Below are 5,703 nucleotides of genomic sequence, written 5' to 3' on the forward strand. Positions count from 1 at the left end.
GCCCTCAGAGGAGAGAACACACTCTGCCAGCAGTGCTCTCAGGGGGCAGCTTCGGTGGAGAGAGGATGGACATGGCTCTCTGAGTGAGGCTGGCTGCCTCCCTGGGGACCAGCCACATGGGGCCTCGTTCTAAGGGCGCATGACTCCACCCAGTCATTTCAAAGAGTAGGCGATCCCACCAAACTGTAGTCAAGCACCAGGATCCATGGCCTTGCCCCCTGTTAGCAGAATCCCCAGCCCCGGATGGCGAACACTCTCCCTTCCTGCCCCCTCGCTGCTGCTGAGACTCCTGCCCTGGAGGCCCCCCTCCAGCTGGGGTGGCGAGGACAGCAGCCTCGGGCCCCTTCTTGGGGACCTCGGATGTGGTCCAGGACGTTTTCCATGCAAACTCCGCCCCTCGCACACTCGCAGCACTACTCTAGCCTCATGCTTTCAGACTCACCAAGTTCATTCCCACGGCCACCACCCCACCATCATTTGGCTCATTCCTTCAAATCTCAACTCGGAACGTGCCCTCCTCAGGAAGGCCTTCCCTGCCCACCCAGTGGCTGGGGTCAGGTGGAGATGCAGGAGATGCCCTGCATTATGTGCCCTGGCGACAGTGCTGGGAACCACGCCTGGGGCTCACGCTGTTCTTGGCCAAAAGCATTTAAGGAGCAGGAAAAAGCAAGACCGTGAACAGAATGTCCCATGTAAACAGGACCTGAGATCCCCAGCACCTGCTGATCCCGACTGCCCTGCTAAGGTCCCCAGATTTAGAAAGAAGGAGAAATCCAGGAGGCCCATTTAAATTTAATTTTTTTTTGGCATAAGTATGCCCCACATATTACATGGCATATATTAAAAATGTATATGTTGTTTATCTGAAATTTAAATCTAAGTGTGTGTTCTGTATTTTATCTGGCAACCCTACCCTTTTTCCTGTTTGGGGAGGACAGGCGAGGGGCCTCCTAGCCACTGTGGCCCCTCCCAGCACAGCTTCCCCCCTCCCCCTCCCCCAGCACACGCACACCCAGTTCACTTCTACTGGGCACGTGTTTGGGCTGCAGAGAATCCAGAAGGCATGGGAGACGGGGTCCCCCAGTCCCAAGGCCCAAGGCCCTGTGAGATGCAAACGCTGGACACAGAATTCATTCACTCTTTACAGCAGTTTTATCGAGTCCCTTCCATGTGGCAAGTGCTGGGCAACATTGGGGCTATAACAATGAATGTGACAGGCACAGCCTTAAGAGTCAGCACATAAAGAGGGTGCTTAAGCCAGATGTGAGGGTGAGGGGAGGCTTCTGGAGCATGTGGCATCGAACATAGAGCTACAGGGCGAGCAGGGGTTAAGCTGGCAAAGGGACAGTGGGCAGGAGTGTTCCTGGCCAAAGACACAGCTAAAGGAGCAAGAGCACCCTGGCCGGGTAGCTCAGTTGGTTAACACATAGTCCTGATGCACCAAGGTGCGGGTTCGATCCCCAGTTCAGGGCACACCCAAGAATCAACCAATGAGTGCGTGAATAAGTGGGACAACAAATTGACCTCTCTCTCTCTCTCTCTCTCTCAGAGCAAGACCTTGCTGTGCTGGAAGGAGGTGGAAGAGGCACTGTACTCGGTCGCTGGGGCCGCTGCCTAAATCAACATGCCTGAACCAAAGCTGCCCCAGCTCAGGGAGGTGGCCTGGCCTTGGCACAGCAAATAATGGAAAGACACGTACCCTGACCAGTAGACAGAGTTCCTGAGGAACTTGCCCCAACTTCCTTGCAAAGAAAGCCAGGCTGCATGGGAAAGCACATGGCTACTGTGATGAGCTTACAATGGAACAATAGTCACTCGGGGGGAAAACCTATGTTCCAGCTTCAGGGGGAGCAGAGCTGGCCAGAAAGGCAGCAGCCCCGGCAGGAGCAGTAGGAGCCCCCAGCAGAGCAGCCGCCATGCGGCAGCCAGCGAGGCAGGGGGTTGGCCACCGCTTCCCGAGCCACCGCTAAAGACAAGGAGTCACATGAGACCTCCAGAATTCGAGGGGATGATGCTGAGGGACATCAAAGGCTGTGTGTCCCAAGATGACCTGGAGGCTGAGTGACCACCTGCCCATGAGCCAGAATCACGCTGCAGGATGGGTGGAGAAGCGACAAGAATCAGGTCAGGCCGGCTTTTTACCTCTGCAGACCCCGAAGGAACGGGTTGTGAGATGGATGAGCAGCCGTGGTGGGGACCAGCTGGGTGCAGGAGGTGGCACAACAGCACTGGGCACCCAAGGTGGGAGGCAACGAAAGGGGCGGCCTTTCCCAATTCCCAGTGTCTCTGTGCAGCCCTGGGTGGGGGGTGGGGGGTCGGGGGGAGTAGGGAGGGTCAGGAGGAAGTTGTTTTCTTTTCCCTCTCCTCCTTCTTCCCTCCCTCCCTCCCTTCCTCCATGCCTTTTCCCCTTCTCTTCCTCCCTCCCTCCCTTCCTCAATTCCTTTCCTTCTTTCATAAGGGTTTGTTGGGCACTTACTTGTGTCAGGCACTGTTCTAGGCCCTGCAGAGACAGTAATCAGAAAGACAGACGAGGCCCCTGCTTTCATGTAACTTATGTGAAGTGGGGAAGACAGAACATGAAAAAGTAAACTAACAACATATATACACGCAAATGTACACACATGTACACAGGAACCTAACTGCATGTAGCAACAAGTGCATGAAGAAAATAGAGCAGGAGAAACGGGCTGGAGCATCACGGGAGGGAAGATTATTGCTGAGGGAGGCTCTCTACGGGGAGAGGACTCGGGGTGCAGCCAGGTGAAGATCTAGAGGAAGGCAGTTCCCGCCCGGGGAAGAGGAAGGAAGGGCAAAGGCCCTGTGGCAGGAACGTGCAGGGCCCTGCCCTCTAACACTCCTCTTTCCTCAGCACAAGAATCAGCACTGAGGGGAGCAGGCATGTAAACAGGCCATTAGAGAGGGCAGAGGTCGGAGACGTGAGCAGGGACGCCCCCAGCGTTGGAGTTGTGTCTCACCATGACCATGTCCATCACACACTGGAGAGTCTGGTCCCTGGGTCGCAGTCAGTAGGACACTGCCAGGCTGCTCCAGCCCAGAAGGTTTGCCCTGCAGCTGGTGGCGTGGGCTGAGCAGGAGGCATCAGCCCCAACATCACGCCCCCTGGGCCAGCTCTCCCCTCCAGGAAGGAAATCTTCAGGAGGTTTATGCCCCAGTCTATTCTCCATCCCCACCTCCCTGCTGTTCTCCCTGAGCCAGTCAATCAATCAACAGACATGGAAGACCTGTGTGAGTGCGAGCAGCATGGGGAGAGCAAGAAACACTCAGCGGAGCAAGAGTGTGCAGCCTGGGGCTGCAGCAAGAGGCCTGGAGAGGTACAGGGCGGAGCTGCTGATATTGACAGGCATCTAATCACCTCCACAAACCAGCCCCAAACTGCACAGCAGGGACTTCTGTACTTTGTTCAAAGCCTGTGACAGCTCTGGGTTCTCACCTTGGGTCCTCAAACTGTTCTAACTCTGGCTCCATACCCCCTGGCCCTCAGCCAAGCCCCTTGTTCCAGGGGTGCAGCAAGGAAGTGGTAGCCACTCAAGCCAAAAGTGCAGGGTGAACAAGCCACAGCCCCGAGGCTGCCCCGTGGGGATGGGCGAAGGCACAGCAGTGTGCTTCCGCTGTAGCTCTGCGACAGCCCTCTCCCAGAGCAGGACCTCAGCCGAACTCAGAAGAGCAGAAAGAAGGGGTAGTCATGTGAGGCCCTGCCTCCAATGCGTGCACTAAGCCTGGGTGACCTCCAAGGTCGCAGCAGGTCAGCAGCACACGGTCCTGAGTCAGAGGTTCGACTCGCCCTGCTCCTCCCCTATCTCCATCCTATCTACTGCTCCTGACCTTGGCCTTCACCTCCTGTCTCAAGCGTGCTCTCAGGTCAGCTGGTCTTTGTTGAGAGCAGATTAGATGTGAAGGCACCTTGACCTTAACTCAGAAGCTCCCTCACCCAAGAAGCCACACTCCCAGCTGGTGGAAGAGCCTAGCATAGGCCCTAGGCCAGTGGCTTTCAACCGTGGCTGCACATTAGAATTGAGAGGGCGAGGACTACGCCCTCCATCTTACCATGTGTCCTCCATTTTGGGGCAGCCACGTGCTTGGCAAGGAGCTTCTTCCTGGAAGTCTAAGCCTCTGCTAGCCACACCCAGGAACAAGACACCGACTTGCGCCTGGCCAATCGGCAGGGCCCACAGTCCTTTCTCCTCCCCTTACTCCAACCCCCCTATAAAACCCCTCTCCACACAGAGTTCTCTCTCTCTGCTTCCTGCTGCTGTGTCGGCAAGGTCGGGGAGCCGAGCTAGCTCGAATACAGACTCTTATGCTTTTGCATCGGACATGGCTGGCTCCCTGGTGTGGTTTCTTGGGAATCTTGAAATCTGGGCATAACATTTGGGGGCTCATCCAGGATTCCCAAGACCATGTAGGGACCCTCAATCCGAAGAGTCTGACTGACCGCGGTAGGTGTCTGTGTCGTTGTGTGTTCTGTTCTGTGTGAGCTCGTTTTGGGAATCTGTAAGTGCCTGAGGGGTCTAGGCGGACGCGCCGTGAAAGACCACAGGCGGAGGAGAGTTAGAAGACGTTCCACTCCCCAGGAGGGATGTGTATTCCCCTCACAGATTTGAGGGATGTGTATTCCCCTCACGGATTTGAGGGATGTGTATTCCCCTCACGGATTTGAGGGATGTGTATTCCCCTCACGGATTTGAGGGATGTGTATTCCCCTCACGGATTTGAGGGATGTGTATTCCCCTCACGGATTTGAGGGATGTGTATTCCCCTCACGGATTTGAGGGATGTGTATTCCCCTCACGGATTTGAGGGATGTGTATTCCCCTCACGGATTTGAGGGATGTGTATTCCCCTCACGGATTTGAGGGATGTGTATTCCCCTCACGGATTTGAGGGATGTGTATTCCCCTCACGGATTTGAGGGATGTGTATTCCCCTCACGGATTTGAGGGATGTGTATTCCCCTCACGGATTTGAGGGATGTGTATTCCCCTCACGGATTTGAGGGATGTGTATTCCCCTCACGGATTTGAGGGATGTGTATTCCCCTCACGGATTTGAGGGATGTGTATTCCCCTCACGGATTTGAGGGATGTGTATTCCCCTCACGGATTTGAGGGATGTGTATTCCCCTCACGGATTTGAGGGATGTGTATTCCCCTCACGGATTTGAGGGATGTGTATTCCCCTCACGGATTTGAGGGATGTGTATTCCCCTCACGGATTTGAGGGATGTGTATTCCCCTCACGGATTTGAGGGATGTGTATTCCCCTCACGGATTTGAGGGATGTGTATTCCCCTCACGGATTTGAGGGATGTGTATTCCCCTCACGGATTTGAGGGATGTGTATTCCCCTCACGGATTTGAGGGATGTGTATTCCCCTCACGGATTTGAGGGATGTGTATTCCCCTCACGGATTTGAGGGATGTGTATTCCCCTCACGGATTTGAGGGATGTGTATTCCCCTCACGGATTTGAGGGATGTGTATTCCCCTCACGGATTTGAGACGAGGCGGGTCGCTCCCGCCGGTTTGGCGTAAGGCCATCGTCTAGTGCAGGGGTGAGCAAACTTTTTGACTCGAGGGCCACAATGGGTTCTTAAACTGGACCGGAGGGCCGGAACAAAAGCATGGATGGAGTGTTTGTGTGAACTAATATAAATTCAAAGTAAACATCATTACATAAAAGGGT

General features: G+C 55.0%; 1 long non-coding RNA gene across 1 annotated transcript in view; it reads left to right on the forward strand.

Moving 5' to 3' along the window:
* Window positions 1-5,703, forward strand: part of LOC102242919 — a 33,747-nt gene that overhangs the window by 5,084 nt on the left and 22,960 nt on the right. The window contains exon 2 of the long non-coding RNA XR_313150.2: window positions 1,550-2,124. This is a non-coding gene — a long non-coding RNA (uncharacterized LOC102242919). The remainder of the gene's footprint in view (window positions 1-1,549; window positions 2,125-5,703) is intronic.

The sequence above is a fragment of the Myotis brandtii genome, unplaced genomic scaffold (assembly GCF_000412655.1).
Source record: "Myotis brandtii unplaced genomic scaffold, ASM41265v1 scaffold120, whole genome shotgun sequence".
Taxonomy (NCBI): Eukaryota; Metazoa; Chordata; class Mammalia; order Chiroptera; family Vespertilionidae; genus Myotis; species Myotis brandtii.